A 25,628-nucleotide genomic window follows, 5' to 3' on the forward strand; every position below is an offset into this window, starting at 1 on the left:
AATTGATTACTACACATTATCAGTGCTTTCTCTCAAGAGCAGGCCATCTCAGGTCAGGCCCCTCATTCTGAGCCCTCCTAGGACTAACTGAGGTACTTCATCATATAGACACATTTCCCCCCGGAACTTCTCTCGTCTCTTTTCTGTTCCAGCCCCAGCAGTTTATACCTGCCCACCTGCTTTGGCTTTTTCTCTTGCTCATTTACGCACTTATTTATGTGTGTTAACTTCCCAAGAATTCTCTCTTAACATTTCAAAAGTATCTCTCATCTTTCATTATGAGTTGTTTGCAACTCCTACAAACCTAATGCTGCAAAATTAGTTCTTATATTTTTTGAGATTATAATATAATTAATTACATCATTTCCCCCTTCCCTTTCCTTCCTTCAAAGCTTCCCATAAACCCTTGCTTGCTCTTTCTCAGATTCATGATGTCTTTTTTATTCATGATTGGTGTGTGTACACACACACACACACACACACACACACACACACACACACATATATATTCCTAAATATATATGTACAACTGCTCAACCTGATTAATATTACTTGTACGTATGCGTTCAGGGCTGACCACTTCGTGTTACATAAGCAATAATTGGTTATTGGATAATTAGTGTGCCCTTCCCTGGGGAAGACTATTTTCCCATTATCAAGGTTCCTTAGTTGAAAATCTGATTTTTTTTTAATCTTCAACAACTCAGAAATATTTCAATATGTGTGGAAGTTTTTTTAAATTCATCTGACTACTGGGGCTAAATTTAGCCAAGGCATTGTCATTGTACAGAGTCAAACTTCATAGGCTTATTGTTAGTTGCAAGATGTGACTATACACAAAATAACCATAAAAGTTGTAGTCATAGAATAAATACCGATTGGCCAAACAGTGCATCTCCTCTCTTCATTTGTCATTTCCTTTCTTTCCTCATGTAATTATTTCTTCATTTGTTTCTTTACCTACGTCTGGAAGAAAATACTCTACGTGGCCATCATTGTTCCTAGTGCATGGGAGGTACAGGGTGGCATAGGAGGATGTGGGGCCTACCCTGGAAGATGGGGAGGTGTGTTGTTTGAATATGCCAAGAAAAAAAAATAAAACAGGTTGCATACTACCATGTCCAGTGTGCCTTTGGTTTAACCCTCTTTGAGATCCCTTGGTCATCTATTATCCCGGGGGAATTTTGTTAGATTCACATTTCCAGTGTGGTGACAGATGTGCGTTACATTTAAATGAAGCCGGAGCACAACACAGTGCCTTACTGAGGCGTAATGCAGCAGTGCCTTTGAGAAAAAAATAACGTGTACTCTCTGTGAGAAGCACCCTCCTGTATCTGCGGTGCCAGACAACGGATTTCAGATGCATTTATGACATCTGGTGCTCTTTGCTGCCTGTTATCTCTGAGCTGAGTGAACCTGCTGCCTATGTCGCAGTGTTGGCAGAGGGGTGGCCAGGAGTGGAGCTTTGTCAGAGGATACCGAACCCTCCGAATGACAAGAGGCTGTGCAAGTGTCAGTGGCTATAGTTTTAGGAGGTGTTTTAGAGTGTAAGGGGAAAGGGGTAATCTCTGGAGGAGCTTGGTGCCATTGGCTGGAAATAACAAGTTACAAGTGTTTGGCATGTCATCTGTATGTCTTGTTTTGTTTTTGTTGTTTTTTTTTAGTTTTGTTTTGTTTCTCTTTCCTTTATTTAATCTAATGAGTCTGTATCCTGTGAGGCTCTGACACACCAGCTGTTCTGCTAACAGACAGGAATCTCGAGGTTGTCTCCAGCTCATCTTTAGTGGAGATGCTGTGACACGCTTGGGAGGGGACCATCTGACTGTGGAATTGCCTGAAAGAGTCCATCTTAGGCCTGTTTAGGAAGTTCTCTTCTGGAAGTTTGAAGAGTTGTGAGGGGCCCTGGCTTTCTCAGGTTCCTTCTATCCCCGACATCATAAAAAAAAAAAACAAAAAACCTCCCATTTGTTTTGATGTTATATTTCTTCCTGTTTTATATGGAGCACAGCATATGTGGCATTTTTTTTTCTTTCACTTTCAAAGGAACTGTATTTAGGACAGGAAACATGGCATTTAATGTCCTGGGGCCAATTGGCATCAATTTTTTAAATTTTTAAAAAATTATTACCCTTAATCATTCCTCACAGTCCAGTCGCTATCCCCGACCTGTTCCGCCCTCCAACACTTCTTCATCCCATTCCTCCCCCACCATCTCCAAGAGGATGTCCCCACCCTCCACACCCCACCACACCTCCCCACTTTTTGGAGCCCCAAGTCTCTCAAGGGCTAGATGTGTCTTCTCTCACGGAGGCCAGACCAGGCAGCCCTCTGCTGCATATATGTTGGGGGGGGGGCGGAGGGGTGGTCTTTAGAGTGGCTGCCTGGTTGGTGGCTCAGTGACTGAGAGATCTCAGGGGTCCAGGTTAGATGAGACTGCTGGTCCTCCCATGGGATCACCCTCCTCAACCTTATCCAGCCTCTCCCCGAGTTCAACCACAGGGGCCCCCGCTTCTGACCGTTGGTTGGGTGCGAGTATCTGCCTCTGTCTCAGCCAGCTGCTTGTTGGGCCTCTCAGAGGACAGCCATGCTAGGCTCCTGTCTGTAAGCACATCACAGCATCAGTAATAGTGTCAGGCCCTGGAGCCTCCCCTTGAGATGGATCCCAATTTGGGCCAGTCACTGAACCTCCTTTCCCCCAGTCTCCTCTCCATTTTTGACCCTGCAGTTCTCCCAGACAAGAACAACCCCGGGTCAGAGTTTCTGACTGTGAGATGGCAACCCCATCTCTCCACCCGATGCCCCTGTCTTTCTATTGGAGGTAGACTATGTTTCCTTTCATTCTGCTGATCCTTGAGGCTTCACTCCTGGTCCCCAGCACCAATACCTGATCATGTTTCTTCTTTCCCCTGTCCCCACTCCTGCCCAGTTCCCTCCCTCCCTCTGCCTTCTGTTTTCTTCTCCCTCCCAAGTGGGATTGAAGCATCTTCACTTGGGCCCTTTGGCTTGTTAACTTTCTTGAGTTCTCTGGATTGTGTCCTAGGTATTCTGTACTTTTTTTTGACTAATATCTACTTATTAGTGAGTACATACCATGCATGTCTTTTGGGTCTGAGATACCTCACTCAGAATGATATTTTCTAGTTCCATTCATTTGCCTGCAAAACTCATGATGTCCTTGTTCTTAATAGCTGAGTAGTATTTCATTGTGTAAATTAACCACATTTTCTGTACCTATTGTTCTGTTGTGGGGCATGTGGGTTGTTTCCAGCTTCTGGTTATCATGAATAAGGCTGCTATGAACATAGTGAAACACATGCCCTTGTGGCATGATGGGACATGCTTTTGGGTATGTGCCTAAGAGTGGTATAGCTGGGTCTTCAGATAGATCTATTTCCAATTTTAATACTGTGCTAGGAACAACATCATAGGTTAACACCTTCATACTGTTGTTATCATTTCAGCCTCTGCAGGATGGTGATGACACAGACGTCTAACTCTAGGAAGCTATTGATGGCTGTGGCTAGATCAGTTCAGTGATCTTCAAATTAAGTACTAATTGGATGGGAATAGGAGCAGAGTCATGTCAACTGAGGATCAGATAGAATGAATACTGAATGAAATATTTGGTTCTATTTTTAACACATGAACTTACTTAGTATATAGTCCTGTGAAGCTAGAGAAAGTACCCAAGGAGCTGAAGGGGCCTGCAACCCTATAAGTAGAACAACAATATGAACTAACCAGTACCCCCAGAGCTCATATCTCTAGTTGCATATGCAGCAGAAGATGGCCTGGTCGGCCATCACTGGGAAGAGAGGCTCCTTGGTATTGCAAACTTTATATGCCCCAGTACAGGGGAATGCCAGGGCCAAGAAGGGGGAATGGGTGGGTAGGGGAGCAGGGCAGAGGGAGGGTATAGGCAACTTTCGGGATAGCATTTGGAATGTATATAAAGAAATTATCTAATAAAAAAGTAAATAAATTAAAAAAACCTCTTGTTAAGACATGATAATATAGTGTTTCTCCACGATTTGAAAGTTTTGCGTTCATTACTTCTTGACATTCTCTATATCTTTGGGTATGAAAGAAAGAAAGAAAGAAAGAAAGAAAGAAAGAAAGAAAGAAAGAAAGAAAGGAAGGAAGGAAGGAAGGAAGGAAGGGAGGAAGAAGGAAGAAAGAAAGAATTTTTGTTTCTCTTCAGATATCTGTTTCAGAATTTTGCATGAATTAGTCAAAGTGTTATAAATTTTAAAATAAAATTAAAATGAGAAGGGTAACTTATATTTTATTCAAACCATACTATTTCCATCTAGTGTATTATAAGGTAGCATTATTATACTCAGTTTATACATGGCAGAGGTGTGGCATCTTCACTGCAGATGGCCTGGGATCTGGACGCAGACCCTGAAGCGAGATGGATAAATGCCAAGGATCTGCTTATTTGGAGTCTTTTTTGTTTTTTAAATTTTCAATTAATTATATTGCTTCTCCTTTCTCTTTCCTCTGTCCTAACCCTCCCATATTTCTCCCAAAGCTCTTATTCAAATCCATGGCCTCCTTTTCTACTGACGGTGATGCATGCATATATGTATTCATATATACATATATTTATAAATATAACCTGTTCAGTGTACACAGATTGTTACATGTATGCATGCTTTCAGGGCTGACCATTTATTTGACACTGAACAACCAGCTGGAGTCCTCTTCCCTGGGAAGGATGACCTTGCCTGCTCCCAGGTTTCCTCAGTGTGGACAGTCTTTTCAAGCTCCAAGTGGCTTTTGAGAACAGAGTGGTTGTTTGAAATATTTTTAAGTTGTTTGCTTCTATCCTTCCTCTATAAGAAAAAAGGAAACATGGCAAATAAATTTGTTTCAAGAAGACCTATATCTTGATCTGGAAAGATCTGCACAAATATTTTGATCCCATGTAAACTACATCAAACAAACTTTTCAGTTGTTTATTTTCTAAGTTAGGCTGCTTTCAGGGATAAGGATTGTAAAACCTGGCATTGTTGACATGTATTTTGCTTTAATATTTTTTTTGCAGAAACCAGAACCTTCCAGTTTTATTGCATGGCAGAACTATTTACTGACTTGTCTTTGCAGCAGATTATTGCATTTAAGGTGCCATGACCGTCTAAGAAGGCATTATTATTTTTAATCATTGTTATTACTTATTATCTTTTATTTCAGCTAAAAATTGAGGATGAAAGTCTAGGTGACTTTCTGGTGGCTGTGCAGATGAGAAGTCGGACAGTGGCACTGCAGTTTGCTCTGATTGACTCTGGAGCCTGTGTTTGAAGCTACAGCAATACAACAGTCTGCTCCAGCGCTGAGCTTGTAGGAAGGCGACCACTCCAGGCCGACTCAATGGCTTTAGCCTCCAGAGTTATCGTCGGTGAGACTACACCAGAGGGTTCAGTTTTTGAACAGCATCCTTTTGTTGCAGACCCTTCGAATCCAATCCTTTTAAAGTTCCTAGGCCCAGATAATATTACTACCACCGTTAAGTTGCATATGGGAAGCCAGGACCTTGGGGCTTGGGAAGCCAGCACAGTTGTTTTGTGAATGGATTCGCTGCCTTTTCGTTTTCTATTGCTGTGATGAGACACTATGTCCACAAGCAACAAGGAAAGAGTTTGATTCAGTTTACAACTGGTAATATACAACCCAGGCAGTCGGAGTAAGGATTGATGCAGAGGCCATAGTAGCGTGCTGCTTACTGGCTTGCTTACGCTACTCTCTTAGAGTACCAGAATATCGGTCCATTCCCTCCCATCCCCACCACATACACCCTTTGCCCAGGGATTGTACCACCCACAGTGAGCTCCTACACCAATCTCAAACAGGAAAATGCACACAGGTCAGTGTGGTTGGAGTACTTTCTTAACCAAGGTTTCCTCCTTCCCAATGACTCCAGTTGTTATCAAGATGATATAAAAACTAGCCAGTACAGTGGTTTATGCAGATTTGTAACTCCATACATTAGATCCTGGCTACTTATTTTAAAGACATACACAACAGTATGTCTATTTCATAATTTCTTTTCGTTACGGTTCTTCCAAAAAGTCTAAAATTGTACAAATGGTAGCCGTTTCGACGAGGGAAGCATTTTGTTGTTAGTGTTGGATTATTATTATTTTGAGGAGTCACATGTATAGCAAACAGGATGCAACTGGACATGTTAGGCAAGCTGTTGCTAAGCTGAGATCTACAAAGGATTAGATTCTCATTATTCCTCGCAATTAGCCCCAAATATCTTCATATGCTCAGTGTCTCAATTATTTTATTTTTCAGTTTGGCAGGAAGTCTTAAAGAACCCCACAGCGTGCCCTTCCGCCCCTGGCACATCATAAGCTATTTTGGGATGAGTCATCGGAATTCTGTGGTTTGCATATCCTGAAGGGGAAGAGAAGACACTGTATGGCTAACATTTATTTGAAATAGCAAGTTGGAAAGAAAAATTCTTCGATAAAAGTTCAGCATTAGGTAAGAAACACCAGAGGCTCTCTCCGTTCTTTTATGAAGATTTTGTCTGTATGTACGTCTCTGACAATACCATACAGAAGTAACTCTTCTGCCTGTGCACAGTCCCAGCTTTATGTACTGCCCACTGAAATCTGAGCAGGTGTTTAGTAGCAGTAATTCACAAGCAATAAGCAAATGGCTGTTTTTTCATTGGAGTTTGTGCTATAGATGAAGATCCAGGTCATTTCTCTGAGACTGCTGGATAACACCACCAACACTGTCATTGTACAATATGATGAAGTCCACTCTGTCATCTGTAACAACAAAAAGTACTGGCCAAGGAATACAGGGATTTTTTCTTTAGCGTCAAAGTAGATGATGAAGATGGTTTGTAATTAAAACAGAAAAAAAAAGCCCAGCTCATTTGGAAAAAACTGATTGTGAATGGAAAAAGAGAAATAGGTACAATTTACTTGGGATCTTAGTGTAGACAGATACTACATCCCAAACACCGAGTGCTTGAGTGAATGTGCTGTGGTGTTTGACAATAAGATTTGCTGTACAGAGAGATCCGTAGATGCAGCAACTGTCCATCACTCTTTTATAAGTGTCTCACAGTGCCCTTGCTTCCTAGTTCTCTTTGCTCTAACTATACGGCACTGAGTCAACCTCCAGCCTCTGATGAGATGCAAGAGCATCCTGACTCTCAGAGGGTGCTGTCTCAGTTCAGAATCAGCGATGTTTAATTCTGGGTTGTATCTCACAACAGGAAGCACAGGCTGGGGTTTGTGCCAGTAACAAACACTTAAATATCTGAGTGGCTTAGCCCAACAACCTTTCTTCCTTTCTCACACATCTGTTCCCTCAGAGGCAGGCATGGGCTTTGCTTATTGTAACCATCCCAAACTGTTTTCAGGATAACATAGCACAGGAAGTGACAAATTACACGCTGCTGCCGAGACGCTGCCTGCATACACTTTGTTCTTATTCACACGCTGGTTTCTCTTCCTCCTCATCTTCTTCCTTCCTCCCTTCCCCCACAATCTCTCTCCTCTCCTCTGCCCTTCTGCTCTTTTCTTTTCTTGTCTTTCCTCCCCTCCTTTCTTCCCTTTGATGGTGCAGGGACCATATGCCCAATATGAAGATGAGGGGAAATGCAAGCTGGCAGTTCCTCAGGAAAGTGAAGAGAAGAGTTCCATATTTGATGGAGTAGAGCAGTAATCAGCATCTAAGTACACGCATTGTGCTTTGGATTGGCCGGAAGTGGATTTGCTCTCTGAGCCTCTAAGTGGACCAGCAGCAACGGCTTTCTTATTTTCAGATATCTGGACTGACTCTGTGGTCATCACACTAACATCCTGTCACCTGTACGGTTATGCTTTTGTTGCTAGCTCGCCCATTTGAGCTCCATGTTTTGTGTTGTTATAGTGATAGTGATTTCTATGAGTTCAGTTTGAGTTCTTCTGCCAGTCAAAGGTGTGAATGACAGCATTATATCTTGGCCAGGGAAAATTTTTTTTCCAGCGATACTTTAAAATGGCCATGGAAGGAGTTACAGAGAAAAGTTTGGAGCTGTGACAGAAGGATGGACCATCAGAGACTGCCATATCCGGGGATCCATCCCATAATCAGCTTCCAAACGCTGACACCATTGCATACACTAGCAAGATTTTGCTGAAAGGACCCAGATAGAGCTGTCTCTTGTGAGACTATGCCGGGGCCTAGCAAACACAGAAGTGGATGCTCACAGTCAGCTATTGGATGGATCACAGGGCCCCCAATGGAGGAGCTAGAGAAAGTACCCAAGGAGCTAAAGGGATCTGCAACCCTATAGGTAGAACAACATTATGAACTAACCAGTACCCTGGAGCTCTTGACTCTAGCTGCATATGTATCAGAAGAAGGCCTAGTCGGCCATCAGTGGAAAGAGAGGCCCATCGGTCATGCAAACTTTATATGCCCCAGTACAGGGGAACGCCAGGGCCAAAAAGTGGGAGTGGGTGGGTAGGGAAATGGGGGGGGGGAGGGTATGGGGGACTTTTGGGATAGCATTGGAAATGTAAATGAGGAAAATACCTAATAAAAATATTTTTAAAAAGAGCAACATAAAGTGACCATGGATGTCCTAACATGAATTTATTAGACAATTTTGGGTTCCAGGAGACTGATCAATTCTGAGATAATCAGACATATCAGGCTTTAGACCTGGAAAGAAATTTGAGGGCAGTCTTTATTCTATACAAAGTCAACATTTTATATCTGCCTTTTCCCAAACATTATCATCTATATCTAAATTAGCTATTATCCCTCTGTCCTCTATTGTCATACATATCCTCATATCCACATTGAGCTACAAAACAATTTTGAGGTATATGAAAACTTTTCCTTTGTCAGGAACTATGAAGCACCTCTACCGGTCCTTTACTACATAATTTTAAAACAGATTTAGAAAAAGAGCCCAGTATAAAACATTTACTTTTAGCAAATGTTTGGACTTCCAAAATTGATGGGACCTGAATCCCAGATATGTGAGATCTGACAGTGTATTTGAAATGTCTTGATATATGTAGAAAACAAATATTAATACCTACACCTGTCTTCAGAACACACAGGAAGGTAGGCTTGGTGACTTCTGCATGTGACTGTCATAAGCAGATGCTTGTTGCGCTTCTCCCAAGCCACGTTGGAAGATGCTTTCCAAATGCCTTGCGCTGAGCACATCACCAGAATGGTTTCCAAGCTACAAGATGGCTCCAGGGGACACAGGATACTCACCTGGCTGAGTAAGGAGGGAGAAGGGATCTGTAAGTGCTCCCCCGTCAGCTGCTACACACTCTGACATGCAGCTAATAATTTATGAACTTCTAACTTTGGAGGCTGCCTTCAGATGATAAGCCTCATAAAAGCTAACAAGGGTATATCTTTGGTAAGTCAGCGAAGCATTAAAAGGACAAATAGCCAGTTGATTTATTGCTTACTGGAATATGTTTGAACATGAAAGATTAAAAAGTGAGATTTCCTTTTCATTTAAAAGTTATATCAGCAGAAACACACATACGCACTCACAAACTCACACACTCACATACAACACTAACCAGACTCAGCAGGTTGTATTGAGATATTTATCCATATGTGTGTGTGTGTGTGTGTGTGTGTGTGTGTGTATACACACACACATATATATGTATACACATACACATATATATAAAACAATGCTAATTGAAGATTAAAAGGCTATGAACTTAAAAGGGAGGAGGGAGGGGCTGGAAGAAGGACAGGAGGGACAAAGTGATATAACTATATTTTAGCTTAAAATAAAAGAGATGAACTGAGAAAAAAGATTTCAAGTGTTCCTCTTTTTTCTTAGTCAAGTTCACGTTTTCTTTATTCAGCTTGTCAAAATATTACTGAAATTGCATAACCTTGTAAACAATTACATTAATATTAAATCTTTCAGTCAGATCTGTTCCTCTTCTGCCACCTGAGGCATAGAGATTTCTAGTTGAGTGGCCAAACTCAAATCTGAGATGGCTTTTGATTCTGAATCTGCTTAAATTTCTTTCTATTTAAAGAAAACAATTTAGATTTTTTTTAAATGGGTTCGGAATTCATGCACTAAAGGACACACGAGGAATACAGATTTTGCTTCTAGTCCATTGGTCCCTGTAATGGTTTTCATTGCCAATATACATTGTGATTTAAAGATTAAAATTATGGTGGATCACACTTTCTCCTTCAATTTACCTCCTTCTTTCTAAATTCTCTTCCTTACTGGGGAAAGAGAAAGGCACATTTCTTAAAATAAAGTCTGTCTCTAGTGGGAGGAGCCCGGTACTCACACAGCAGGTGTTTTTAGCATCTGTTGCTGAGTGCATCAAGTCTTTGTTTAAATTTAAGGCTATCCAGGAGGAACTTATGGATGAAGGCAGTTTCTGAAAACCATCCTCCTGCCTGCAACATCTCCTCCTGAGCTGTTGTGATTCTCTCTCCTTCACGTCTTTCAGTCTCTGATTGTTCTTAGGAATGCCTAGGCTGGCCAGTTTCATCTTAATTTGCTCTCATCACCTAGTCAGGTTTTAATGTTGACAGTAAAATGATTAATTCCTGAATGCTGTTTTTTATTTTTTTTCTCCCATGCTTTTTGTTCATTTTTGCTCACTCCTTATTTCTCATATTTGGATGATCATAACTGGACTATGGGGGGGTGTTGGGCAATAATGGCCAGGTTCCAGAAAGCACTTGTATTTCTCTTTGACAATATCCTGTAGTATTAATAACCGAGAGCCACATTTAATTACATACATCGGATGAGTGGTTCCAGGATTTCCGAGACGAATAAATTAAATCCCCTGTCCCTCTCCTGCCTGACTTCCTGCTTAGGATTTCAAATTTCTTAAGGAAAACTTTTCACCCCTGAGCAAAAGCTTGGGAACATTTCACAAATTCCTCTTGCTCATACTATCCATAGCCAGGGTTAGGTGCATGCTGACAGTGGGCAAGCAGGGTAGCGAAGCTTCCACTGCCTCCGTGTCCCTGAGATTGAGTGGATCGTCTTCAACCAGAAGGCAAAAGGCCATCTTTGGATTCGGCAGTCTCAGGAAAGACGGTAGCAAGGGGTTCTGTCTTCTGTAGCTCTGACTCTAATGAAGAATAGGCAGGTGGCCCGGAGCTTGGCTTCCATGAGTGTAGGAACCCGTGTTTAGTTTTAAAGGACACATAGATTGTGATCAGCCACACTCTTGGCTCTTATGTCAAGTACAGTAGCAGAGCTGATATCTACAATTTCCTGCCAGTTATATTGATTCATTTGATTTTCAAGGTCTAAAAGAGGACAGAGATTGTAGGAAGCTATCTAGTGATTAAAAGTCAATGCCTCTGGTGAGTGGCATTTGCTTAGTGATTAAGGTTCATAAGGGAGACCAAGACACCTACAGCGAGCTTAAGAAAGTAAAGTGACCTCCTCTTGCTTCCCCTCCTCTCCCCTCCCCTCCCCTCCCCTCCTCTCCCCTCCCTTCCCCTCCCTTCCCCTCCTCTGCCCTCCCCTCCCCTCCTCTCCCCTCCCTTCCCCTCCCCTCCTCTCCCCTCCTTTCCTTTCACCTTCATTCCTCATTCTTCTCTTCACGAAGTGCTGGGTACTCAGCCTTGAACTCAGGACCTTAAGCGTGATAAGCAAGTGTCCTTCTACTAAGCTAGGAGCCCAGCCCTTGCTTTTCTGAGACAAGAGTCTTACTATGTATGCCAGAGGGTCTTAAGCTGGCATTCTCCCCAGCTCAGCTTCTGGGTGCTCGCGCTGGGATACAGGCCTACGAATGCACATGTATCTGAAGTAATGTGTCCTAAATTATGATGGCCATGGATAGATTTTTTTTTGTTGTTTTAATCACTGATTTTTGTTCACATTTATTATTTCACTTTTCTTCTTTGCTTTGGTTCTAACTTAATATGAGCAGAAGTTCACTGAGTAACAAGGAAACTTACGATTTTTACTTTTTCCTCAATAATGCCAGCATTCAGAATAGTTAATCCCTAAATCTCCAGCTGGCGGTGCCCCAACAGAGAGGCGGTGCCTTCACAATTTTGTGTCCGTATTCTGTTTCATTTCTAAATGTCTTCTCTAATAATAATTTAATTAAGAGAAGTTCATTCTCTTGGTAGTAATAAGAAGTGAAACCTAAAACAGCTAAGGGGAGGAAAAGAAGATAAGGTAAGTAATTGCCAACACTGTGATTCCCAAGGTAAAATTTAAAAAACCCTAAAACATTAAGGGTGAAAATGCACAGAAAACAAGCAGCGTTCAGCTGGTTGCTCTATACCAAAACGTAGAAAAGAAGGGAATAGAGGGAGACCTAAGTTGACTGACAGAGCATCCAGTTAAACTGAGAGAGAGAGAGAGAGAGAGAGAGAGAGAGAGAGAGAGAGAGAGAATGAGGGCAGAGATATCCCACATTGAACAGCAACTTCAAAAACAAAGCATGTTAGAAATCAGCTTAAATATATAATTATGAAGAAAGTTACAAACTTTTACTGAATCTTGAGAAAAAAGTTAAGAAGATAAAGAGGAATATCATTCTCAGGAATGAGAAGAGAATGGTAAAATGTGTTCACTTTTGGATCCATATGCATGTGTAATGTGTAAATGTATATTTAAAATATTGCTAACCAAGGTATTGATGGAACATGTGTGTGTGTGTGTGTGTGTGTGTGTGTGTGTGTGTGTGTGTGTGTGAAAAATCTGTCCAAATGATTCAGAAGCTTATGAAGAAAAACTGAAAGAACTTCCCCATCTTTCCTGGGCAGTGGTGCGCCAAGCTGAATAAAGAAGCCTATCTCAGGTAGTAGAAACCAGGTGGCCAAGGGCAGAGAACTGGCTCTGGCTCTTACGGCCTCTGAACTTGTGGTACTGAGAAGTTCCCAGACAAAATTAACGCCATTTCCCACTGTGTTGGATGAGTGTGTCTTAGTCATTTAACAGATATTGACCATCAGATGCATCCTAGCAAGTCACGTCAACCAGCAATTGGAGAAGAACCTCACCTTTGGGGAAGTTAGAGCCCAGCTGGGGAAGAAGGCACTCACAATGCACTCTGGGAAACAACCTCTTATTATAGGAGGAGATTGTAGACACCAATCAGGACCCTGATGAAGTAAACCCATGTTTTCTGAACTGTTTGTCAAGAGGACTAATTGATTTAGCTCTAATCCATGGTGCACATCTATTTTGTGAGACTGATGAAATCTTTCACTTTTATGATGAGGTACTAAGTATGATTTATACTCATGCCCAAATTCTTTTCTATCTCATGGCTGATGGTTAATGCATCTCTGATTAGCAGGTGACCCTGGTTCATACTCTGAGGGGCATCCAAGTCACAGTCCCTCGAGAATAAAACAGCATTTCAGACAATCTCTGAGAGCCAGTTTTCTGCTCTTCCATTGGCGTTTCACACAGTCTCCCTGGGATTCGTACGTGGCCAGTCCAGTTTCTAGATGTTAAATATCCACGCTTGGCTTCCCTGGTACTGGCATGACTAGTTCCAGCAGTAGGTCAGTCTAGCCCAGGAAATGCCTTTAAATTCTTGAGTCTCTGCCTTCTAGCATTGTGCTTTAGAAAGACCAGGAAATGAAACGTACTGGAATAGAACAAGTATAATCTTCTGAAATAGAAAGATGGAATGAAAGGAAGGAAGGGAGAGATAGACACACAGAGATATCAACAAGCCTGTTTATTTGGACACAGACTGGTAATTTTTAACTTCAGAATTATTTTCAAGGGTTTAATTTCCAGTTTTGAATTTGAATCACGGTTGAGGGAAGAACTCAATCTGTAAAGTTCCCACTTTGCCAGCACCAGGTCTTGCATGAACTCCCAGAACTCACTTAAAAATAAACTTGGGGATGGGGGTTGGAGACAGTCTAGATAGATTCCTAGGACTCAGCCTCGCTTCCTTGACAAGGCCAGTGAGAGACTTTGTTTATGTTTTTAAAAAGGTGGAAAATGTGGGTGGTACCTGAGAAATGTACCTCAGGTGCATGACCTGAGGGTGTCCTCTGGCCTCCACACAGAAGCATACAAATACTTTAGTCACCTGTGTACAAGCGTGCGCGCACACACACACACACACACACACGCACACAAGTTCTCCTTTAGTTTTTTTTTTTTTTTCAATTCACAGATCTTCCAGGCTCTCTGGCATGTTCAGAGCCATGTTCTAATTATAACAGAAAAAAATATGTATATATACATACATATATATTTTTAAAGAAAAATCTATACCTCCATGGTCATCAGTTTTATAATTATATGTACCTTATGAGCTTGTTGAAAACATTAAATTAACTAATGCTTATAGAACTCCTGGAAGGGATTAAGGGTATTTTAAAAGCTCAATGTTAAGTATTGTCTTATAAATAAGAGTTGACCTATAATTATCTGCTTATGTATGATTTATCTCTCTATATAAGGATTTATTCCTATATAAGCCTTCAGAAATATGGCTCCTTGATTATTTTCTTTATCACTTGCCTGGAAGGACACTATTTAACATTTATATTTTGAATCTGACCGTATGGCCCACTGTTTCTGTATGCCTCGCATGGAGAGACGTTAGTTAGAAAGAACCTCTCAATTGATCAGAGAGAAAATGACACGCCCCTAAAAGGCAGCCTGGGGCAGTGAAGTGAGTACGAAGAAGGTTGGTCTGAGTAGCTTGCAAACCAAAACCCTTTGTGGTCCCAAATAAGGATTGCTGTACTCCTGTGTTCCTCTCCCCAAGCAGCAGGTCTGGTCCATGGGAGGTTATTCCTGGTGTGTAGCTAGCCTCTGGCTGTCAGACACAAATATGTCTGAAATTAAGATCAAGGTCTGTGAGCCTTTGAGGGGAAAAATTGAACTCAACTCTGAAAATCCCCCTGGCCATCTGCAAAGGCCACCCTGCAATGAGTGCTGTTTTAACCAGGGTTTATCTTTACAGGTGTTAGGTAGAAGCCTAGACAGCCAGTCAGCCGCTGTGAGTCATCTGGCTGTGGTGAGATTAGAAATTCCTGGAACATGATAAAGAATCCGGAGTGGAGGCAGGAAAGATGAAGGGAAATGCCTTCTGCAGCTCCCGGTTCCCACCGGTTCCCACCATGTGACCTTATGGTCCATAACTTTTGGGTCGATTTGGGCAGTTACCTGCTTGCTTTCTCACCCCCACCCCTTTCCTCCTCCTATTCATTTTTAAATATTTAGTTATTTTATGTATACGTGCCTGAGTGTATGCATATGTTCAAGAGCCCATGGAGGACAGATGAGGTCCTTTGTTCTCCTGGAAGTAGAGTTACAGGTAGTGGTGATCTGCCATGTGGGTGCTGGAAACAGGACCCGGATCCTCTGCAGAGCAGTAAGCACGCAACAACTGAGCCATCTCTAGCACCTCTTCCTTTTCTTTCCCCTTTTATTGACTTTTCAAAGTCAAGAAATCCTATTTCCACTGAATATGTAAATATTCATATTTTAACCAGGAAAGCGCACTATGTGTGTAAAGGTGGTAGATTTAGATACCGTTGAGAAGAAATAGAGGAGGGAAAGATGGGGGGCGAGGGAGGGGAGAACTGGAAAAGACAAGCAGAGGAGCGTCCGGATGGATGAGAATCGGGATGGAGTTGGCGACTCTGACTGCGGACTCAGTAATATTACTGTCTTCTCGTGAAAAAACGAATGAACAGGCTTAGCCGAACAATGGCTTCTTATTTGCAAACGCCGTAAAGAAAACAAAAGCATAATAAAAAATAAATTAAAAACAAAAAACAAAAGCAGTTAGAACCCAATGCATATTCTCTGCGCATTTGAAGTTGCTGCGAGGCAGGGCGGCTTCAAATTGGCCTCTCTTGTTCCCGTTCAGCGTAGGAGGGTCTCCACCCCACCATCCGGCCTTTCCGTACTAAAAGCTGAGATCCGAAGTTTCGGATGCTGTTGCCGGGAACTTCTTTTCACTCAGAGAGCCGTGCTGAGTGCACGGGGTTTTGATCTGTCCCTCGGGGGGAACTCCTGAGTCCCGTGTCCCTGCGAGTTCGCCTCTGAAAGTGCCGAAGTGAGGATTAGTTTGGTGTTGAGGACACCTAGTGGCGGTTTGTTGGTTGTGTTCTTCAAACGGAAAGAAAATCGGCGAAGTTAGCAACCCCGGAGGCAACTTGTCTCTTTTTCCACAACACCTTCACAAAGCAACTAAAGTTTCCCAGAAGCTTCAAGATAAAACGGCGTGGTGGTAGAGTCAGCTAAATTCTCACTTCTGCCTTTTACTGCCGTTAGACCGAATTCTCTCGGCTTAATTCCTTGTAAGGAACACACTGTGCCACACAAGGAAAGCTCTAAGGGCTGCAGAGTGGCCACAACTGGGTCAACTAAACTGATAAGCTGAGAGTCATTTTGAGAGAGACTCAGACATAAGAACTCTATGGTAATAGAAAGAGTCTTTTTTCCCCCCTGCTTTATAATGATTGACTACGCTGTACATTGCTCTTATTGTTTTCTGGGACTACAAGGTGTTAGTAATAAATGTCTCTAAAATAAATGTATAAACAATAGTTGTCCATTGCTGAAAATTCAGCTAATGGAGAATACAAGTTATCATTTTTGAGAGGTTTTCATATTTTCCACCTTCCAGTAAAAATCGATTTTCAAAAATAGGCTGAGCCCAAGATTTAACCATAGGCTGTAGTTTTCTTTTCTTTTTCTTTTTTTTTTTTAACATTTTTTAAAAGATTTATTTATTTATTTATTATATGTAAGTACACTGTAGCTGTCCTCAGACACTCCAGTCAGATCTCGTTAAAGATGGTTGTGAGCCACCATGTGGTTGCTGGGATTTGAACTTCTGACCTTTGGAAGAGCAGTCAGGTGCTCTTACCCACTGAGCCATCTCACCAGCCCAGGTTATAGTTTTCTAACCCCTGGTTTGAGTTGGTAACTCTTTATGCCGGCTCTTTCAAATAAGAGAAAATTTAGTGTGATGCAATTCGTGTAAAAATAAATAAAATTTAAGGTTAATTCATTTCGTTTAAAATTCACTTTATGTAATCTAGAATGTAATTTTCTTAAACAATACTTTTATTTATTTTTTTAAATCAATTTATTCTTTCATATCCCAACCACAGTATTTTCCCTCTCTTCTCTCTTCCCAGTCTCTCCTCCCTCCCCAACCACTACTACTCAGTTTCCCTTCAGAAAATGGACGGGCTCTCTGGGATAGCAATTAACCGTGGCATATCAAGTTTCAGTAAGGCTAGGTACCTACCTCTCCTCCTATTAAGGGTGGACAAGGTGAACCAGTCGAAGGACAAGGGTCTCAAAGGCAGGCAAGAGCTTCAGAAACAGCCCCAACTTCCTCTGTTAGGAGTTCTACAAGAACACTAAGTTACATAACTATCATATATGCAGAGGTTAGACCCACGCAGGCTCCCTGACTGCCGCTTCAGTCTCAGTGAGCCCTTAGGAGTTCATTTGTTGATTCTGTGGGTTTTCTGGTGGTGTCCTTGACCTTTCTGGCTCCTACAATCTTTCCTCTTCTTCTTTTTCCTTTGGATTCACTGAGTCCCTTGTAATGCTTTGCTGTGGATCTCTGCATCTTTAAACCATATTTTTTTCCCTTGACAAGCTTATGTATGTACAGAATGTATCTTTTAAATAAGTTAGTTCTTTGACAATTACATAATCTATACAGTGCATTATGGTTACTCCAGCTCCCTTTTACAACCCCTCTCCCCCATCATCTCTTTTATTCCTCTCTATTTTCCCTGTTTCACAGATTTCTGACATTTGGTTTTGTTCTGTGACCCATTTGGCTCGTCAGGGCCATCTGTGTGACCATTAGATGGGACTATCATTGAAGCCATGTTGGGTCTTTGGTGATAGCACAGATGGGGCTCACCCATGAGGTAAGTTATCTTTAAAGCGTCTTTGCATGTGTATTCCTTGTGTATAGATGGGTGTATATTTGTCACCGTATATTGGCTTTGGCTTGGCTTGGGCTGCCCCGTCATACCACGTCCATGCCTATTCCCAATCAATCAGTCCTTCAGGCTTGGGTTCCAGAGCTATTGCTATCCAGTCCAGTTGGTGCTTTTGAACCTGAGTGCAAGACGTCCAGGGAATCTTTGACCTCTGCATTCCCTTTGAGCTTGAACCTTTTAGGGTAATGTCTTATTTGTCTTCACACTCGAGGACAGTGAAATGCTCCCTCCTCAGCCAAGTCCCCAGAGCAGTGACCTTTGCCACATCTGTCAATAGAGGTGACTCTAATTAGCTGGGGAGCCGACAGGAACACTGGAGACAACCTGGACAACGTCCAGCAGACACTAAACTGTGCAAAGCCCATGTTCAGTGGCTTCCCCCTGGAGTATAACCGTCCCTGTGCTTGCCTTCTGGACAGAAGTGTTCACTACCTCAAACAGAACTCTGTGAGTAGCACCCTGATCCATCCCCACTGAGTTGCATAGCTAAGATTCTCTTTTGCATTTCATATCCAGCCTGGATCCCTGTTCTTTATGATCGGAGTAACTCACAAAAGAATTAATTCTGAACAGGCAGTTTGTAATATGGTACTTTGTTTTGTGGTAAAATCCATGGCAGCCGTAGGTTCGAGAATGTGTGCCAGGAAAGCTGGTTTCTGTTTGCTTTGCACTTGGCATACATTTGGTTGAGGTTCTTGCTGCATTTAACACAAGCCCCAAACACTTTAACATGGCCTCGAGGACTTGGCTAAGCACCTCTCTACCTGTGTCTCCAGATTCTTCTCAAGCCACACTTGGCCTTGCTCGCTAGATTCACGTCCATTCCCTTTTCAGACCCCCCACGGGGCTCCATTGTGACATCAGTGTTCGGTCACCTGTCTGCTTCCTATTCTTTCTTTCAGGATAATTATTACTTTCTCAGAGAGCTATTTCCTGACCCTAATTTCAATTTGATTTCTTTCCTTGTCTTCTCTTCTTGCATTTCTCCTTCCTAACACCCATCATCACTTCCAATAACAAAAGTCTCTTTGGTTAACGTAACAAAACTGGCCAGGAGATGGCTGTGCTTTTAATCCCAGCCTTAGGGGTGCAGGGTTAGAGGCTAGCCTGGTCTACAGAGTTTTAGGACAGCTAGGGCTACACAGAGAACCCCTGTTTTGAAAAGCAGACAACCAAACAACCAAGCAAAACAAAACACTACAAACAAAACAACAGAGTATGTATCTTCATTCATAAGGTATATATCCAACAAGAGTTGAGGGAGCCTGCTTTGTTTAGTTGCCATGCCTAGCAAGGTGGATGGTTTGTAAAGAACACCCTGCACTGGGCAGATGAAGTCTGGGTTTCCCAATGTTAGAAACCAAAGAATCTGTGACTCATTACCACTCCCTCGCATGGCCTCATTTCCTTGGCTAAACCTTTTGTTTTCCACAGAGATTCTTAGTTATTGAGACTTTGGAATGAGCACAATGAACAGTAGCTGTGTCTTTAGAAAGATTTTTTTTTTTAAATAAGAATTCAGAAAATACACTTTTCCTCCTATCCTAAAATGGGCAATTCCTGTTTTTGGAAATTATATTTCTTACTTTTTTTTGTGTGCAAAATTTTAACAGATCAAGTACCACGGGGACAACTTCCAATCACAGTAGATAAGTTTGTGTAATGAAAAGATTCTTTCAGCCCTGAATTTATGGAGTGAATTAATTAAAACAATAACAATAACATCCAGTTCTGTTTTTTAAGTTGTCAGTAAGCAGTGGGCAAATCCAGACATCCTACTTTTTACCTGTGACTGAGCCTCATTCACAGACTATTAATGAAGGTATTAAGGACTGATCGAGTCAGTATTCTTAAACAACTTTGGATCAATAAAGTTCACTGAGGACTTGAATTTTCTCCTTTGAACGTGTCTGGCTGTCAGGCTGTCTTGGCCAAACTCTGAGGCTTGAATTTGCAGAGGAACATATTGTCAGGCCCCATAACTTGGAGCTGCTTTTGGTTTTGTTTTTTTGTTAGAGGTTGCTGTTCATTGAGTTTAATCCTTTTTCATCTGGCTTGTATATTGTTTTTACAATCCTTTTTATGACCAGATATATTTCACTAGCAATTTCCATTCGTGTTTCCACCCCACCCCCAGGCTAGACTCTCAGGTTTGCATAGATCTTAATTACATAGATCAATGATTATAAAGATCATTCTATCTCAGAACGACTTCTCAAAACACAGTGTCTGAAAACAATGCTTGTGGGCAAATAGGTTATTTGAGAAGTGACTTCAAGAGATCAGAGAATGGATAAAGAGAGGGCGAATGGATAAAGAAGGAAGGAAGAGGATCCCTCCTTCCAGGGGAGATTGCTGTGGTGACTTCCACGAGAATCTTCACCATAGCAGCTCCGAGATGCTTCCCTTTGTCCCAACCTTCACTTGAATCCACAAGTCACACTGAATCTGATGTTTTTGTTTGAGGTTTGATCCCAGGGACTTTAGGACACACCCTGGCTGCACAGCCAGGGGCTGGGAATGTTATGGGACAAAAAGAAGACTCACAGGAATCTTGGTGGACTGTGCTTAGCACATGGTTGCATCCACTCTGCGTTTGTATACAGACTTCCACTGGCGAGGTGATCCCAGGAGTGTGGCACACGTAACAGATTCGGAAGCTAGCTGTCTATGCTGCTGCTCATGTAGTGTATGTGTACATGACTAAGCCCATTCACTAAAATGTGGGGTAACTTTGTTGTTATTGGATATTGCTTTTATTAGAAATAATAAGTCAGATTAGAAAGCCTGAATAGATTGTTGTATGAGGCTGGGATTCTTAGCTACAATTCAGAAGCAGTTAGTTGTATGGTATATAGAATCAGCTTTTCTTAAAATTGTAACTAATGAGAATTTCTTCTTACTGTTGCCCTCAGACCTAGGCCTGTGTGTATATGGTCTTGGTTTTTATCTATTCACAAACATTGCCTTTTAGGCACTTTGTACAAGGCTCTCTAATCAAAAGTAATTTCTGTGATTTCTGAAAACTTCTTATCGTTTTGTAGTTAAATTCTTACAAGATCCACCAGAATGGATCAGACATTTGGCTTGACTCTCACTTATATGCTGTTTTTACATTCCGGATTGTGGCTTCCCATTTTGTAAAAACCTGGTTAATTTTCAACTACTCTAATTACTAAGCTTTCAATTTCCCCTGATCCTTGAAGTTATACATTCTGTGTTCAATAAAAGTAATGTATTTCGGCTCCTCACTTAGATGCTTAGATCTGGAACCTAAGAGATTATAATTAGTTCACCCCTGTGCCTCACAGTGTAACATAGTGCGCTTAAAAATATTTATGCAATGCTTAGGGGAAACCCCTAAAATGTCTTCTCATCTTTGTAAGAAAATGGAGCTATAAAAACATTTCTGACTCATGTCTTCAGATGCATAAATGTTCCGTTTCTATTTAAGAAACTCTAGGCTTTAAAATACCAATGACTCAGCTTGCCAGGTGTCTGCAGACAGATTTTCTTTTTTAAGTTTTAAATCAAAATAGTGACTCAGGTAGTTTCAACAAAAGTGAGAAATGAGAAAACACGCAGATTATGCACACGATGAGTCAAATTTGACTTAGAAAGATACTGGTTGTGAAAGTCCATGTGTCTCATGTCACCATCTATCTGAGATCTCTCCTGTGTGTAGCAGTGCTCACCCATGGCACTGTCTTGAGTGCACTTGGCTACCCATGAGAATGGCCTTATTTATAACACACAAGGGGTTTTGAGCTGACCACATTAAAACTTTTTGTAAAGCTGACCATGTTCTCCAAGAATCCCTCTTAATACTTAGCTGCATCTCCTTCTTTCATAGTTTTATAGCTTGGAGGCTTTTAGAGCTCAAAGTTCCCCCGTTGTATACATTTATCTCCCATCCAAGTGCTAACCTGGCCTGCCCTTGCTTAGCTCCCAAGAACAAACAGAATTGTGCTAGTTCAGGGTCCAATGGACATAGACTGAACATATGTACCTATGGGTAGAAAAAGAAGCCTCCAGAGATATAACAGAGATAGAGTGAATAACCAATTTTTTTTTGATAAGGAAAATAATTCTTGAATTTTGACCCAGACTCTTTTCTTCAAAGTATCTTGTTTGCACAGCACTCTCGCTTCTTTGGCAGTAGAGGGAAAAGAAATCTTGCACATTTGGCAACTGTTTCCAAGTCTTTAGCCAGAGAAAAGTTTGCATCCCATGCCAAAGGTGAAGCTTTATAGTAGAGGTGATACCTGGTCTTCGCTGAAGCAAAATCACAAATGACTGGTGCAGACATAGATTATTTCTGTCTCCTTGCCAAATTCTAGCAATTTGAAAGAATAGCGACTCAACCCGTGGGCAGACAGGGCAGGATGCTAGAACGTGGTTCCCGTGATTGGGAAGCCAAGCCTGGTTGGCTCATCCTTCTGGGGTCCCGGGGGTCCTTGACGGCTTGCGGATGAGACTGAATCTAGAGGTCAAGCTGTTGTAGAAGCGGCACCCTCCCATTTGCCAGCCGTGTAGCTCTGAGTAAGCTTTGTCAGCCCCCTGAAGTTTACTCTCACATTTAACATTTTAAGCTCTGAAGAAAAATATGACCTTCCCATGGGCGCATCTGCTAATAAAGTGGGCTTAATAAATAGAAATCGCCTTAATAAACACAAGCACACAGTGAATTCATTCCATCTTTCTCCTGTTTATTTTTCTCCCTCCTCCTTTGTTTCTCTCCTCTTTATTCTTAACTTCCTGGTGTGTAAAAGATAAGAACACAACAAGATTTACTGGAGGCACAAACACACAGAACCACTCAGATAGTGCCTTGAGTTAGGGTGTTTTAATGACGTTTTATGCCCACCCAGCCAAACCCACTCTGTACTGACAGAGGAGATTGTAGGAACCACAAAGTTATTCATAGCGTGACTCTCAGGCCCCAGTAACCATTACTCACCCCAGAGCAAGAGAAAGTTCCAGAAACATTTCTTTTCATATAAGGATGGCAAGGAGGAAAATGATGACTTGTGAATCCTTCATCGTATCTTTAGATAAAATAAATGAATTACTGTCTATGAAACCGCTGGGCTGGGTTCACCTGATGTTCTGAAAGCAGAGTGTCATCTCAGTTCCCATTTATGCTGGCCCAAGTGATTATATCCCTGTCCAAACAGTCACAGCCAATTAGTATTGGACACTCTTGTGTGTGACAGCTACCTTCTATGCACATTCCATGTATTAACTTCCCTCGTTACCACAGCTACTGTACACGAAGGACACTGTTCTCATTCCAGTTTAACAAAGATGGAAATGAGACAGAGACTGAGATGGAAGAATAAGGACCAGGACACTCTAGCTTCATTATCTACCTCTCTCCATCACATCTCACAGAGATGTCATGTTCAGCTCCTGGAAGACCCTCTCACACCATCCCAAAAAGCCACCAGGAAGGCTGCTTATTCCGCAAATTCTCCTTTCTGTTATTCTCTATTTGGACAGATGCTATTATTCATAAAAGTACATCTAGGCAATGTATTGTATCATGTATGCATTTCTCTTCACCAGAGTGTAAAGACTGGCCCATGATACACAGTCTGGTACAAAGGAAGTACTAAATAATTGTATTGCACAAAAGAGGGGCATGTGTTGGATTTTGAGGGTGTGGTGGTACGAATGTGCATATATAGTTGTTATTAGGCAGTTTATGTTGAACTGGAATTTTCACAGCTCATATTATGCAGAAGGAGCCTACATCCCCCAACCCTAACTCCGTGGCAGCTTATTTTTCTAAGGAAAAGGAGAAATCAGCAGAGACTTTAATATTTTCTTGACATGTGTCATTAGTGATGGCTGCCACTAGGTGGTACCAGGGAGCCTTCCGGGAAGCCCAGGAGAGGCTTGAACTACGCTATTAACTCCCAGCTTATGCTCAAAATAATTTAAAGATTTTTTCCTTAAGATTTGCAAATGTGCATTATTTGAGCCAGCTATTTAATTACATTCATCCCCCGGTGCATTCTTTGCTCCACTGGTTATCTTATTATTTTTGAAGTGGAAAGGCCTTATAATTTATTTCTCCCAGTTTTTTAGTACTTAGAGACAGAGCTTTAATATTTGGGTAAAGACTTTATCTGTTTGTGTGTGTGTGTGTGTGTGTGTGTGTGTGTGTGTGTGTGTGTGTGTGTGTGTGTGACTCAATATTCCAGATATTGCTCTGTCCTTACTTGAATCCTCCTTCTTCTTAGCAATGTGCAATGTAGTAACAGATGCTGTAGATTTGGCCTGCTGTAAACAAAACAAAACAAAACAACATGGAAACTGAAAATCTAAACAACTAAACAGTGCCTAAACAAAAACACTTATTTTTCTTTTTAAGAAAGCTTTTGCTGGTTAAAACTGTGAGTATCAGTAATTGCAGTGGGAGCACTCTGACTCCACCTTTGTGTTAAAATATGGACACAATACACAAAATGTTCCCTTGGTGGTATGGTATGTAAAATTTGCACACATATGTGTATGTATGATGTGTAATTATATAATGTTTAAATATATTATCTTCAAGTATCTATTATTTATTCCTAGTAAGAGCTTCCTATATTTTCTTCTAGCTTTTTGAGGCATATCTGTAGACATCTCCACCATCATCTGTAGACATCTTCTTCCTATCTATGTCCTGGTACTCATCTTTCCCCACAGCTTCTCCCCACTAGCCCTCCTAGTCTCTGGTGACTTCCATTTTGTGTTCAACTCTTATAAAAAATAATCAACCTTTTTAGGTTTGTATATGAGTGAGATCACATGACACCTGCCTTTCTGTAGTTGGCTTATCGTTTTCACTTAACACAAGGATTCCTACTTCAGACACACCGTCTCACATGGCTGGATCTTGTCTTAGCATTTGAGCGGTGTCACCTTTGCAGTGTGTACGTTTCACATCGCTGTCATATCGCCTTGCCTGTGCCCTGGTTGATGGGCGTTTAGTTTGCTCCTGTTGCTTTGCTACTGTGAGTGATGCTGAAGTGATCATGGGTGCGCAGAGGTCTCTGGCATACTTAACTTCGGTTCATTTAGATGTATTGAGTAGCAAGAGTTTAGAATGAAGGAGAGCTCTTTTTAATTTTCTGAAGGGAACTTTAAATCGTTTTTCATAGTGGCTGTACTAATTTACATTTTCACCAATACTGCAATGGTTTTGTTTTCTTCACATCTTCGGCAGCCCTGTTTCCTTTAATCTTGGTAACTGTATATCCGTTCATACTGGAGTGAGGTGATATATGAAGGTTGCTTTGATTTATAGTCCTGTAATGATTAGTGATATAGAACGTTTTTTCCACGTAAGCTTTGTCTCTGTTGTATGTCTTCTCTTTAGAACCCTGTTTTGTCTGTTCTATGTTGGGTTGTTTGTTTTGCTGCCATTGAACTGCGGTTATTCTTCATATATGTTGGATGCTAACTCCTTGTCAAGTGAATAGTTGCAGGGAATCCCCCACTCTTGTTGACTATTTCCTTTGCTATTCTCTGCCTTTTACTTTCTTTTTGACCATGGTAAATCATTTTCTCCCTCTGAGACTATATTTTTTTATATCTTAAGTGACAAGAATAACTGTTCACTTGTAAGGTCCACTTGTATTTTATTGTATTTTTACAAATAATTTAAAAGTTAC

General features: G+C 41.4%; 1 long non-coding RNA gene across 1 annotated transcript in view; it reads left to right on the plus strand.

Annotated features, from left to right (window-relative positions):
* Positions 1-9,804, plus strand: part of Gm12610 (predicted gene 12610) — a 223,442-nt gene extending 213,638 nt beyond the window's left edge. The window contains exons 8-10 of the long non-coding RNA NR_132431.1: positions 5,197-5,401; positions 6,301-6,492; positions 9,075-9,804. This is a non-coding gene — a long non-coding RNA (predicted gene 12610). The remainder of the gene's footprint in view (positions 1-5,196; positions 5,402-6,300; positions 6,493-9,074) is intronic.
* The last annotated feature ends 15,824 nt before the right edge of the window (positions 9,805-25,628 follow it).

Source organism: Mus musculus, chromosome 4 (genome assembly GCF_000001635.26).
Source record: "Mus musculus strain C57BL/6J chromosome 4, GRCm38.p6 C57BL/6J".
In the NCBI taxonomy this organism is placed as follows: domain Eukaryota; kingdom Metazoa; phylum Chordata; class Mammalia; order Rodentia; family Muridae; genus Mus; species Mus musculus.